Genomic DNA, 15,073 nt, shown 5'->3' with positions numbered 1-15,073 from the left:
GCCTCATCACCTTGCCTTCTGCAAGGGGAGGGGCCTTGGGCTGCCGTCTGCCCTGTCTCCTGAAGGAATGTGCAGTTTGCCCACTGGTTTGGGAGCGTGGGTGATGGGATGGGCTGATGACAGACGGACCGTGTCTGGACGGAGAGCGGCAGCCCCCAGGTTCCCAGCTCTCCGTGGAGGCTGCCTCCTGACCTCAGCCACTTGCTTCATCTCTCCCAGACTCTAAAAGACCCATTTCCTCCCTACCCCGCAGGAAGGCACGGGTTACAAGGGCGCTTTGTATCAGAGGTGCCTCGATGTGGCTTGTACTTTTGGAGACAATACTTGGTTTACCATTATGAAGGTGGGCTTCCACCAGTAAAGGAAATCTCACTGCTGCACTTGGTGGGCCCCTCGTAGACCGGTCCAGAAAGCCCGGTGTTCACGCTGAAGGTGGCCGCTGTGCCCAGCATGAGTTGGGACTGACAACCCCATCAGAACCAAGAACCAGAATCTGTTCCCAAAGAACGAACCCTTCATCCCTCTGGCACAAAAGCAAGAGCATGAGCTGGCTGTCATCACCCTGTCCCCAGTACAAACAGCACGCTGGACCGTGGCTAGACAATCCAGGGTCCCGGCGGCTGGCTGGCCCGAATAAATCCTCTGTCCCCCACCATCCCCCCTGCCACACTCCCAGGTCAGTGCCTACTGCGTCCGGTTGTTGTGGCCAGTCCAGCCTGGGCTCCCTTCTGTAAATTCCTGTGGGATCAGAGCTACAGATCACAAAAGAGGACATGGGAACCTTGGCTCTCCACAGGGGAGCCAGGAGATCAGGACCATCCCACAGGAGGGTGAGGTTGGGGAGCTACCCCGGGCATCCCTGGAGGAACTCGCGATACTGAGGAAGGAGATCCAAAAGCCCCCAAAGGGGGCAGCCCCTTCTCCAGTCTCTGAAGTTCAAGGGTTTCTTCGTGGGTACTGGTCTGTCTCCCCGTCCTTGGGCAGCCTTCCCCCCACCGTCGTCTCATTCCGGTGTTCCATCCGAGAGGCAGAGGTGGGAGGAAGGCTGCAGGGGAAGACAGCAGGCCCCAGCCAGGTCCTCAGGACTCTCCCCAGCCTTCGTCGCCGTGGCAACGCTGCTATTTTTATCCCGTTGTTCATGATGCTCAAAGCTCTGACTTTCTCTGTTCCAGAGAGGCCAGGCGGGCTTCTGCCCTCATCCTTCAACACAGCACCTTCTCCCAGAGGCCTGAGAAGGAGAAAGAGTAATGGAGGAAAGGGGGAACCCTTGGTCTTGCCTCAACTAGAGGAACTGCCTGGCGGTGGTTCACCCCTGCACTTTTGAGCCTTTGGTTTTCGAGCTGACTTAGGCGCTCTGTTTCATATTTTCAAGGAGATCAAAACTCCCCATGTTCTCTCTCAGAAGCTGCTCCAGAGAAGAAAGGAAGAGTGGCTACTCTGGATGTTTCTCACAGGGCTGTGACACGGGTGGTGGTTGTTCGGGGGAAGTGAGGGGTTAGCTGCTGCTCCTCTTGGGAAAGTCAGACCTCGTTCTGCAGAATGTCTTATTGGTACAAGCCAAGCCCCGGCCCCTTGAAAGGGGACGGAGAGCAAAGTTTGATTAATTAGCAATCAAATACACGTAACATCCCTGGGAACTCTAAACCAGTATCTCCCTTCTTTCCTCTGCCCCTCCACCCAAGGACCAGAGCAATTGGGTTTCGTGTCTTCATCCAGGCTTTAGGCACAAAGCAAGTTAGCACATATCCACTCCAGGCTGAGTTCCTCTCCTTCCTCCCCTCCCCCTCCCCCATACCGCCATGTTTCTTCACCCCAGGATTGAGGTCTTAAACTTTTTTTTTTAATGATTTTATTTATTTATTTGACAGAGATCACAAGTAGACAGAGAGAGAGAGAGGAGGAAGCAGGCTCCCCACCGAGCAAGGAGCCCGATGTGGGGCTCGATCACAGGACCCTGGAATCATGACCTGAGCCGACGGCAGAGGCTTTAACCCACGAGCCACCCAGGCACCCTGAGGTCTTAAACTTTGACAATACCCCTAAAGTCAGGGTTTAATGAAAGGATTTCTTTTTTTTTTTTTTTTTAAGATTTTATTTATTTATTTATTTTTATTTGACAGACAGAGATCACAAGTAGGCAGAGAGGCAGGCAGAGAGAGAGGAGGAAGCAGGCTCCTCGCTGAGCCGAGAGCCCGATGCAGGGCTCGATCCCAGGACATTGGGATCATGACCTGAGCCAAAGGCAGAGGCTTTAACCCACTGAGCCACCCAGGCGCCCCAGGATTTCTTTTTTTAAAAAAATATTTTATTTATTGAATATAGAGAGAAAGAGATCACAAGTAGGCAGAGCATTGGGCAGAGAGAGAGGGAGGCAGGCTCCCCGCTGAGCAGAGAGCCTGATGTGGGGCTTGATCCCAGGACCCTGGGATCATGACCTGAGCCGAAGGCAGAGGCTTAACCCACTGAGCCACCCAGCCACCCCTAATGAAAGGATTTCTTAGGGCTGATCCTACTCTGTCCCTTTTGCCTGGCCCAGCCTCTGGTCCTCTCCCTAGGTCCCCACCTCCCCCACAGTGGTACGCTGAGAGTCAATGGTGCTAAAGTTCCCCACCTACATGCTCTGATGGTCAGTGAGATTTGAACCCAGCAGCTGGGGCAGCTGGGTTGGTGGGAGCCTCTCAGGGACATCCTCAAGACCATGACCCTGAAGACAGGTCCAGGTCTTAACCCAACAAATTGGCAATCATACTGTGTCGGGCTCTTACAGTGAGGTTCCACCTCAGCTGAACTGACTCGGGGATGGCTCAGTTGTCTAGGGTGGCTGGGATGCATGTACTAAGCCTCTAATTGGTTTCATTTTGGCTCAAGTTGCACGGTTTCCCGAATCCATGCACCTGGAGTAAGCACTTTTCTGGTTGCCTCTGAAAAGCATGCCGGCAAATGCTTCTCTGTTAATTGCTGTAATAAACAGACTTTATTATATCCCTTTGCAGTAAATGAATTATGTTGTCAGGGTAGATGGGGTATCCGTGTTTATTTCGCACTGTGATATGTTCCAGCAGCAGAAGCTCAACGTTTATTTCCACCAGCTCTGCTGGGGAGAGAAAGGGGCATGAAGAGCAGGAAGAAGTCAGGAGCGTGGACATAAAGCGAGGTGACAGGGCTTAGAAGGAGGCTCTGGGACATGAACTGAGCCCCTAGAGCTGCAAGCTTCCCTTGTGCTACCTATAATACATTGAGGGAAGGCAGGCCTCCTACCTCCTCGGAGTCCCAGAGAAACGGATCAAGCTGGCTGGAGGAGGTGGGCTGGGAAGCGGGGAATGTTGTTTAAGATTATAATACAATCACATAAGCTGAAAAGTGCTTTCATTTTTTACAGAAAGAATAAAGACCTTTAAGTCGGGCTTCTCAGGACTGTTGACAGAACAAATGGGAATTTCCAAACTTACAAGGAGAGCAAGATGCTACAAGATGGCAAAATATTCAGGATAAAGAATTATTATGTAGTATGTTAATTGCATTTCAATAAAAGTATTTTTTGAAAAAATTCTTTGGGATGCCTGCCGGCTCAGTCAGTAGAACATGGGACTCTTGATTTCGGCGTCCTGAGTTCGAGCCTCACGTTGGGTGTAGAAATTACTTAAACATAAAATCTTAAAAAAAAAAAAAAAAAGAATTATTATACCATGACTCCACTTTGATCAGAAGGATGGAGATTCCAAATTATCCCTGAAATAGGAGGACCTGAGAGGAGTTTGGGAGGCTAGAGCCGTAAGTTCTAACCCCAAAGTCAGCATCCCGTAGGCATGGAGTGTTTTGGGACAGGACAAGGCTAATCTAAGGTTTAGAATAGTGGATTCCCTGCTTCTCCTGCTCCAGCCACCATGCTGCCTAGCACAGAAGCACTCGGTGTTTGTTTTTTTCTTAAGGATTTATTTATCCATTTACTTAGAGAGAGGGAACGTGAGCAGGGGTAGGGGCAAAGGGAGAGAGAATCCCAGACAGAGTCTCCGCTGAGCGGGCAGTCCCACACTGGCCAATCCCAAGACCTGGAGATCATGATCTGAGCTGAAATCAAGAGTCAGGTGCTTATAGGGCTGAACCACCCAGCTGCCCCTCAGTGAGTGTCTTTAAATGGTCTGCGGCAGGTCAGTGCCTTCCAACTTTCAGTTTCTGGGAGTCAGCCTGGGACGCCGCCTTTAGCCCTTAGGCTGTCAGTACAGGTCCTCACCTCGCTGTGTGGGGAAGGTGTGCACTGTACTGCTGTCAGCTCAAGCCCTTCAATCAAGATCTTGAGTTCTGACTGTGCAAAGTTCTGTGGGAGGAGCTGCAGGAAAAACAGGGAAATCAGACATTGCTCTTCCCCTTGCGGAACTCACAATTAAAAAAAAAAAAAAAAAAGCAACATGCCAGAGCTTAAGGATGCAAGATGCCTTAGGTAGAGTATATAGCAAAGTGTTTTAAAGCTGCAGGGGTCTGAGAGAGCAGAACTGTTTGGAAAATGGGGAGGAATCAGGGAAGGCTTCACAGAAGAGGTGAATTTCAGCTGAGCCTTGAAGGATGAAGAGGACAGAACATTCAAAGCGCAGATCCTGGGACCCCCTCTCCTCCTTGCCAGTCTACAGACATCTGCCCGTGGTCAGATGTCCAGCCAGAGCCAGCCAGAACCTTGCAAGCAGGTGTTGTACATAGCCTCTTCCGTCGCAGGTGGGCCCTATTGTTCTCAAATTCCTCTCCTCCCCCAAAGAGTCTGATATCTGAAATTTCATCAGTGCTTCCTCTCTTTTGCTCTAGGCTTTGGTCCCCTTGGGTTTGTAATCCAGGAGGGAGGCAAACGGGTCGATTTTCATGCATTTGCCCTACTGCATCACCAGCTACACCAGATGCCCTCCAGAAGCGGGTTTCATCAGGACGAGGGGAAAAGCGTGACAGCATCAATGGGCATCTGACTGGGGATGACGTGGTGGGGAAAAGGGGACAAAGAAAAGTGTAGCTGGGAGGTGTGACAAGGAACTACCTCTACCTCCTCGCTCTGCCCAGCCGGCCTGTGCACGCCTGTGCCTGCTTCTGCTCCTCCATTCTCCAGACCTCCTCCCTCCTCTTCCCTTCCCTTTCTTTTTCTCACCAACTACCTTTTCCTCTACCTTCCTTCCAAAGAGACTGTCAGAAAACCTCAAAGACATCATATGATGTTCCATCAAGTCCCAGCGCACTGCTTGCATCCAGAAGTTGAGGACAGAGGCGGGAGCCGGCAGTCCTAAAGCCACCCCCACACACAATGTTTTTGTCCTGGCTTTGCTCCAGCTAAGATGCTTGGAGGTGGTCAGACAGCCAGTGTCTTTGTCTGTCTGGACCTCAGCCTCCCTACTTGTAGAATGGGTGAGTCTCTGCCTCCAACTCCCTTCCTCTGAATTGGCTATGGAGGAAAGAGGACCAGACTCGCGCTCTGATCTGTTCTCTTCATTAGCTGTGGCAGTCCAGAGAACTCACTTAATCTCCCCAAACCTCTGTTTTGCCTACGTAAAATGCAGGCGATAATGCCCAGCCCTTCCCCCATCTTATCAAAAAAGATAGCATGTGCTTAAATGCTTCCTTAGCTCAGGGGCTAAAGAAGAGTTACAGGGGCGCCTGGGTGTCTCAGTGGGTTGGGACCTCTTGTCTCCAGCTCAGGTCATGATCTCAGGGTCCTGGGATCGAGCCCCGCATCAGGCTCTCTGGTCGTCGGGGAGCCTGCTTCCCCCTCCCTCTCTCTCTGCCTGCCTCTCTGCCTTCTTGTGATCTGTCAAATGGATAAATAAAATCTTAATTAAAAAGAAAGAAAGAGAGAAAGAAAGAAAGAGTTACACAGGGCAAAAGATTTTGCATCTCTCTCCTTTTGTACTGCCTCTGGCACAGTGTTGGGTATAGGACAGCGAGTCAGTAAACACAGGTCAAACTGGATTGAAGACGCTTAGGGGTAAGTCAGGAGTTACTAAGGTGTCCTAGATCACGTCTCCTTTCTCCGGTAATACCTAAGAAATGGTGCGTAGATGGGCTGGCCCCTAAGCGCTGCGCCCTGTGGCGTGGGGGAAGCGAGCTCGGAATCGTCTAACTTCGCATTCTCCCCCGACCCCCACCCCGCGCCAGGAGCCGAACCTTCTCGGGCCCCGCACTTCCCCCAGCTCCACGCGGGGGCGCGTCCTGCAGGCGGCGCTCTCCCATCATGCCAGCGTCGGTAGTGTAGGGGCTGGGGTAGGGAGCGAGGGGGAGAGGGGAAGTGTGGAGGAAAAACAGCCCCACGCGTCGCTCACATATTTACATCTGAACTGTCAAAATAGTTATTTTTAAGTCGAGTTCCGTCTGCTGCGGGTTGGGAAGCGGGCGGGGCGGGGGCGGGGGCGCCCCGCGGCGGCGCGAGGGGGCGGGCGGTGGGGCCGAGCGCGCCTGCGCGCCCGCCCTTGGTGGGGAGTGTCGTGGGGGGGTGCGGTGGGGGTGCCGTGGAGGCTCCAGGGCTCCCGGCCATGGGGTGTCCTGGCCGTGGGGACCCTGCGCCCCGAGTTTTGGCTTGTTTGCTCGCGGCAGCGGCTGGCTCTGCAGTTCCTGGTGGTCCCCGGCTCCAGCGGAACGGAGGCCCATCCTGGCAGAGGTGGAGCTCTGTCCACTCCTCCCTGTCCGGTGGAAAGCATCTGCCACGACTGTGGTTTTCCACGCGCCCCGTCCCTGATCGCCCTCAGTCTGCAAACTCTTCGCCTGGCTCCGTAGCTCTAAGCGACACCGCGGGCCCAGTCCAGATCCAAGTCCCATTTTGAGGACCGGCCTCCCCACCCACACCCCCAGCCATCCGCACCGAAAGCCCTTCCCAGGAGGGAAGGAATTGAAGGATTCTTCGGGAGTGGGTCAGCGATGGGTGGGGGGAGGGGGTGTGTAGCCTGAAGACCCTTGCGTGTGCGGGCAGCGGCAAGAATGACTTAGCCCTAAATGTCCGCGGAGTGGCAAGCATTCATTTTTCTCTGCAAAGTGAGGGGCCAGAGGGTTCGACCCTTATGACGCTTCTTTCTGGCGCTCTTGCTTGCTGTCTCAGGGGCAGTGGGATTTGAGACAGACGCTGGCTGGCCCGGCTGCCATCAATATGTGTCCCAGCCCTGTCCAATGTCTGCTCTGTAATGAGTCGTGTTTCGGAATGTCACCTCTGTTAATGGGGAAATGGCACCTGTGCACAGCCGGAACCACCTCTCTGTCTTCATTAGGAAGTCCGCAGCCTGGCTGCCGGCGGCCCTCGCTGGGTGACAGATGATGGGGATGGGGAGTGAGAGCAGCAGCCTCCTGCTGTCCAGGATTCATTCCCAGACAATGACTCTGAATGCCCGTCCCTGCCCTCCCCCTCAAAATAGACAGCTGGGGGGGGGGGAATGCTGTTCTAGGGCAAAATGCAAGGACTGATGAAAATCGGGGGAAGGAGAGTTGGAGGTGTCATTTTCAGAAACAGACACCTGCCTAGCCACCGTGGTCTTCTGTCTAGACTGCATTTGGGGGCATCATCTTCCTCCCTACCCCAGCTGTCTTCACAGGCCACCTTTTATGTCCCCCCTAATTTGTACACCATGCAAAAGCCAAAGGATTGAAATTCTAATGCGAGGCTTCCCTTTAGCCAGACCTGCGTATTGCTTCCCAGCCAAATCCCACACCTTTTGAATTTCAGCCGTCATGACTATGGGGACAGAGGACACTGAGATAAGCCAAGTCCCAAAATGGCATGAGACACAGACATGGCTTCAGAGGACCCCTGCTATGATGATAAAAACATCACCATGGAGACCATATTCCTCTGATTCAGCGGTAATGCTCTCACCCTCCCCCAAGAGGCTGTGGCATCTCCTTCATCTCCTCCACAGCCCAAGCAAATTAAGCTGGACCCAGAAGCATCCTTCCATACTCTCTATGTAATTGGAAGTGGAGTGGGTTACTACCAGCTTTGGAGGGTTTGGGTGATGGTGGTGGTTGGAATTTCCTCAGGCAACTGTCTGATCCAGGAGCTATGTAGGTCATTGGTTTCATGACTGGAGCTGGGGGTAGAAGTGGTTTCATTTTGCCAGGTCCTCATTTTGAAAGGGCCTGTGAGGGAGGGGGCCCTGGGGCTCTGAGCTCTGCTCATTATCCCTCTTGTCTCAATAAAGGGCATCCTTGTCCACCTAGATGTTGGAGCCAGAAATCTTCCTTCCATTCAAGCCAGAGAGCCATTCTTGACACCCCATTCCCCACCGGACATTTGATCCATCCCCAAATCCTGTTGGCTCTCCCTCCTGCATCTCCCCCAGATACGCTTACCTGCTTCTCCACCGCCTTCACCTCAGTCCAAGCCATCACCTCTTCCTGCCTTGTTTCTCTGGTCTCCTCTCTCCCATGCTCTTGCTGATGCTGTTGAGGACCCCTGGGCTTCTTGTTCTGGGCACTCAAGCTAGACCCTCCCTGACCACCCAATCTGAATGAGCCCCCTGCCCCCCGAGTCCTTCACTGTCATATCAGACTGTCTCGCTGTCACACTCTGAAATATTTTTGTTCATTTCATTTGCTCATTTGTCTGCTTTCCCGTCCTAGGACACGAGCTCTAGGAGGACAGGAGCCCCATTATTTTGCCCTTAAATTCGCGGCACTAAGAACAGTGTCAGGCTTGTGGTAGAACTCGGGAATTATTTGTTGAATGGATGAATGAATGAACGAATGGCTTGCTATAACCTAATGATACCCTGTGCCCAGTCACGCACCACTCCTACCATTCTCTCTGAAGCATCTAGAGGCATCCCTCTCAGTCGCAAATGTCATCAGGTCACTCCTTTGCTCATAGCCCTTTGCTGACAGACAAAATGTTCACAACCGTGGAAGCAGACTGAAGGGTATGTGTAAGTTTCGTTAAACTTTCACTTTACTTGCTTATAATTTCCTTCTGCTTGAGACTTTTTATTTTCATTTGACAGAAAGAGAGAGCTGCAGAGGGAGAGAGAGAGAGAGAGGGAGAAGCAGGCTCCCCGCAGAGCGGGAGCTCAATGAGGGACTCAATCATGACCTGAGCCAAAGGCAGGTGCTTAACCAACTGAGCCACCCAGGTGCCCCTGCTTGAAACTGTTTAAAGTTAATTGGGTTTAAAAATTATGGAGGTGCACCATAATTTCGGTGGAACACGCAACTCCTAATTTCGGGGTTGTGAGTTTGAGTTCCATGTTGGGTGTAAAGATTACTTAAAAATTTAAAAAAAAAATCTTAAAAAATTATGGAAATAAAAAATATCCCCCACTGTCCTCAGGATAAAGTCAAGAGCTCCTTGTGCTTCCCAGCACTGCCCCCAGCCCCCACCCACCACCGGTGTTTGGCCCCGCCCCTTAGCTGTCACCCCATTGCTCTGCACACTCAGAGGATTCCCCAGGAAACATCCACACTCCTTATTACCAGGAACAGACCGAATTTTCTGGAACAGTTTTGTTTTTGTTTTATGAGTATAGAATGGACTAGATTGTTGTATGGTTGCTGGAAAGCTAGGTCAAATTGGAAATCCTCCAGCAAGTACAGTAACCGTGTATATGGGCCATTAGGGTTTCCTTCTCACTCAGCTCATTCTTGGCTCTGTTTCATGTTCCTACTCGTTCTTCCCTTCTTTTGCTTCCACCTTGATTATCTTTCCGTGGCTGTCCTAAACTCTTGCAGAGTCTTCTTTAAGCCATGAGAATTGACCTCTCCTGGATTTTCAGGACGGGACTGGCTCTCCCATCACGCCCTCTCCCTCTGCCTTGTCTAGTCTTCTCTCAAACGTGGCTGCTTCTTATTGAGTGTTCTGAGTGTTCCTCGTGCTGAGCAAACACTCTCCCTTGACTGCACTGGAGGCCCAGGCCCACCCCAGGGCAGTCCCTCTCTCTCAGTGTTCCTTGGAGTAATAGCTTTATAGTTCTTTATAGAAGGACAAGCTACTTTTGGTTTCCCTGGCTTCAGGAGGAAAGGTGGGGTTGAGGTGGAGAGATGCCACTGTCAAACCTGTGTCACCTCTCCACGGACACCCCTTGGATATGCCCCTAATGCCACACCATAGAAATGAGGCTTTCCTAACAACTCACACCTTTGAGCACTTATCTGTGGGCACTTGCTGGAAATAGTGTTTTAGGGGCACCTGGTGGCTCAGTTGGTTACGTGTCTGCCTTTGGTTCTGGTCATAATCCCAGGGTCCTAGCATTGAGCGCACCACATCTGGGCTCTCTGCTCAGTGGGGAACCTGCTTCTCCCTCTACCTGCCTCTCTGCCCACTTGTGCTCTCTCACGCTCTGTCAAATAAGTTAATAATACATATGTGTGTGTGTGTGTATCTTTTTAAAAAATATTTATTTATTTGACAGAGATCACAAGTAGCAGAGAGGCAGGCAGAGAGAGAGGAGGAAGCAGGTTCCCTGCCCAGCAGAGATCCCGATGTGGGGCTCGATTCCAGGACCCTGGGATCATGACCTGAGCCGAAGGCAGAAGCTTTAACCCACTGAACCACCTACGCACCCCTGAAGTCTCTTTTTTAAAAAAAGATTTTATTTATTTGACAGAGAGAGAGATCACAAGCAAGCAAAGAGACAGGCAGAGACAGAGGGGGAAGCAGGCTCCCTGCTGAGCAGAGACACTGATGCAGGGCTTTATCCCAGGACCCTGAGATCATGACCTGAGCCGAAGGCAGAGACTTAACCCACCGAGCCACCCAGGTGCCCCAATAAAATATATATTTTTAAGTGTTTTAAGCACTTAAGATGCATTAATTCGGTTGTCAGTAATTCCATGAAGAATGTACAATTATGTTTCCATTGTTGAGCTGTGAAAGCCAGGGCCTGGGGACACAGAGCTTATAGGAAATGGCAGGTCCGTGACACAGACAGAGGCAGTCTGACCTGAGAGTTTGTGCTCCTGACCACTCCGCATTTGCCTCTCAAGGCTCTGGCAGGCCAAAGCCTCTTTGCATTCCCTCCACGACTGTTCATGACCATTTCAAGGGGAGACTAGGGTCAGGAACCCATGGCGTCTCCCCAGTGGTATCTCTTCCTCTGAAATGCATCTTGTCCTGCACTGCCAGCCTGGCCTTTCTGATGGCTTGCTGTCATCACCGGGCATCCTCTGTCAGTGACCTCAAGGGGCGACCCATCATTGCCATCAGAGCACCCCGGAAGGGGAGGATCCTAGAGGCAGAATGGTCTTGGATACCTTAATAGGAAATCCAAGGACTTTCTGGTTCAACCGTATCCATCTGTTTCTCTAAGCAAATCCTTTGCTGAAGTCAGCCTACTCCATTCCTTTGTTCATGATGTGTCATTGCCTAGAATGCCCACCCTCCTGCTTCCTGCCTATCCAGACCTTGCCCGTGCTTTAGCTCACACTCTGAATTCCGTCTCCTCTGGGGAGCTTTCCCTGAACACTTACCATCCCAACCCGTGCTGATTTTTTTTTTTCTGCTTCTGAACGTCTGTGGCACCCACGGGTACCACTGTGTTGGTATTCGATTATGAAATTTGATTTACCTTTTTCTGGTGTGTTTTTGGTTTCTCCATTTAGAACATAATCCCCTTGAGGACAAAAGCACACTTTAGATATCTGTCACCATGGATGATCCAAAATTTCTTGCAGGTTTATGCACAATCAATCTCCATATGCAGGGCTTACAGAACACTAGGAGGGAAGCCCTCAGGACCATAATTTGTCAGTATCTAAGGTTTGGTTTGTCTTCATAACACGACTAGATGTCATTTTGGTTTTAAGAAGCCGTTCAGAAAAAGGTCTAGATGAGTGGCTTCCTAGCTTTGTATAGCAGTGAAATTCTTCCTTTAAATATAGGCTTCAGGGATGCCCGGGTGGCTCTGTCAGTTAAGCATCTTCCTCTTGATTTCAGCTCAGGTCATGATCCTAGGGTCGTAAGATCAAGCCCCAAGTCAGGCTCTGCTCAGGGCATGGAGACTGCTTAAAGATCCTCTCTCTCCCTCCCCCTCTGCCACCTGCCCACCCCCCACTTGCGTGCCTGCTCCCTCTGTCTCTCCCTCTCAATCAATCAATCAAATAGAAGCAGTCTTCATAAGAGCTCAATATGGAAACCAGACAGGGGTAGAGTTCTTCTGGCTGCCCTTGAGTGGGGTGACTCTGTGCCCGCACCCCTCCTTGGTAGCTCAGAGGAAATCTTGGGGTCAAAGTATTATGGCTTAAAAATCATGGGGGGTGGGGATCACATTTTACTTCACATAAGAGGAATTTACATACTGGAGTTACTGAAAGAGGAAACTATATGCACTCATTTTATTAAAAATATATTTGCTGGTGTGTTTGTAAAATAGCAATTAAGCGGATTTCTCCCCTTTGTTTCATACACATTTGTTTTGTTTTGTTCTCCATTAACCTTGTTCATGCCTTATTCTCTTGAGAAGACGCTTCTGCCAGAGTCCTGACTGCATTGGATTAAACGATCTGTTTACTCCTCCGTTGTCCCTGTCAAACAGGCAGCTAGATCCCTGGCAGCAGAGATCCTGTGGGGTTTGCCTGGAGGCTCAGCCGGGTGCGCAGGTGCCCGGCGCATAGTAGGTGCTCAGCGACTGAACCCCCAGGGGATCTGAGTCTCTGGTTGTATGGCAGCCTCTTGGAGAGCTAGACCTGGCTCAGGGTCCCCGTGGATGATTCACCCCGAATTTTAACGTGAAGTGGCTTTCTCCTGCCACTCAGCCTGAATCTGAGCAGCTACCCTGCCCTCCCCTTCCCTGCTCTCCCCCTCCCCTGCCCAGCTGTTACAGGCTCAGAGAATATTAGTTAATTTTAATATTAGCCTAAGAAAGATTAATTAGGAAGGCAAATTTGCTCTAAAAGGTGTAATTAATTCCAAAGCCAAATAGGAGAGAGTTAGGGATTATCTGCATCGCTGCCGCCTTCAAGTAGTGTGGGTAAACCGGGGCTGACTAGATGAGAACGGAAGCCTTCCTGTGTCAGTGCTGTGTAGACCACACTCCGTATGGTTCCTTCTGGAAGGCGACTCATGGAGGAGACAAAAGATTGATTTATTTATTTTAAAAGATTTTTATTTATTTATTTGACGGAGATAGACACAGCAGAAGAGGGAAGACAAGCAGGGAGAGTGGGGGAGGGAGAAGCAGGCTTCCTGCTGAGCAAGGAGCCCAGGATCCCAGGACCCTGGAATCATGACCTGAGCTGAAGGCAGATGCTTAGCCGAGTCACCCAAGGATTTAGATGGAGCTCGTGCCTGCACCAGTGAAATCAGGAGGAAACATCCAATCAGACATCCTGTCCTGGCTATTCCAGTTCTTAAATCATTCACGAATCATGGATCTTCCTCTCCAGTCCTCCCCGCACCCCTGGCCTGGTCCAAGTGTGAGTCAACTCTTTTCTGGACTGCTGTCACAACTCCCCAAGTAGCCTCCAGACTTTGCATTTACTGACTCAGTCTCCACTCAGAACCAAACCTAAATTACATCACATGCATGAACATGGAACCCCCAGCCAGTGTGAAAGAGAAATTTAATCTTGCCAGATCCCACTTCCAAACTTCCAGATGTGCCCAGAGGTAAAGGGTTAACTTCCACGTGGCCCACAGGCTCCTTCACAAATCAGCGACCAACCTGTCCTGCAGCTCATTTCTCTTCTATCACTATGCTCCTAGAATGGCTCTCCCCAACCCCCTTGTTATAGAGCTCATTCCGGAAGTCTCAGCCTAAATGAATCTTTCAACACTTTGAGGCTTCCGAATCTGGGCTCCGATAACTCTCTGTTAACAGCTTACCTGATTCCCCCATGATTATTTGTTCTCTTTTTCTTAAAGGAGACAAAGAGCCCCTTAAAGGGAGAACTGTATCTTCGGATTCTCCTCTACCACTCTCTAATTTAGGCCAAGCATGATGTCTGTCCCATAGGAGACGATCAATAAATATCCGTTGAAAGACTTAGAGTCAGTCTCATCCAATGATGATGCCAACTGAATTTGCCCATTTGAAACCCAAACTTCCTCCTCTCTCCCCTAGTCAATAGTAAATGCAGTGCAAAATATCTGGGAAGATGCCTCACTTCTCCACTTCCTTTTGCCCGCCTCGCGGAGGCTCAGAGGCAGGTGCCTTCAGGAGGAAAGTCGAGGATAATGGCAAGTGATGCAGACTTCAGCCTGACAGCTGCTGATCTTTGCTTCAGCTGATTTCCCCCTTTGCAAACGGTTATTGGCAATTGAAACCGCAAATCTACTATCTGCTCCCCTATGTAAATTGCATTTACATTTAAATTGTGCATTCTTCCAAAGGAAGGGGTTAGTAAATAACAGCAGATTAAACTTGAGGAGAGGAAATTGTGCCCCACGTCAAACCTGAGACCGAAGTGACATCTGGCTTTTACTATTTCCGTTATTTCGGCTTAATAACAGCATGTGGCATTAAGGGAAAAGAAATTGGATCTACATTTTAATGAAAAGAGGAAGCTCTCAGGGTTTAGATACCTTATCATGTTGAATACCTTCTCGATTGGCAATTAAAACCTGCTTGCCTCAAGAAATGGAATAAAATATCTTTGCAGCCATGGAGGGAATAAGAAACAAAACACAAACAAGTGCCCAGGACTGCACAGGTAACATGGAGGGAAAGGGGAGCTGCAAACATCAAAATCAAGTATTTCCGGGCCCTACAGAGTATAGGAATTCTTAAACAGAGTAATGCTGAGAACAGAATCCTAGATAGGCTGGTGGGATCTTCAGGAAAATAATTTCAGACAGAATAGTTTGCACATAATAGGAGGCTCAACCCAGTCAGATGGTCTGATAGAATCCTTTGTCAACGTAGTTCCTTTAAACCGCTGAGGTCTCAGAAAATATTCTAGAAATGCCTGTTTCATCCTAATAGTCTGTTTAAATGCAAGCAGTTCCACCTGCTGGCTGCTTTTTTGTTGAAAGCAATTCTGGGAAATGTAAACAAAATGCTTATGCATCCTAATAACCCAAGCCTATCATTTATTTGCTTTCATTGAAACAAATGTGTCAATTTTCCAAGTCTTTGTTTGGGGAATCCAATGTTTGGATGTTGGCAAATGTTTGCCTTACATGTTTGTTTGG

The sequence above is a fragment of the Mustela nigripes genome, chromosome 10, assembly GCF_022355385.1.
Source record: "Mustela nigripes isolate SB6536 chromosome 10, MUSNIG.SB6536, whole genome shotgun sequence".
NCBI classification, from domain to species: domain Eukaryota; kingdom Metazoa; phylum Chordata; class Mammalia; order Carnivora; family Mustelidae; genus Mustela; species Mustela nigripes.
Note: the sequence above shows the minus strand (reverse complement) of the source record.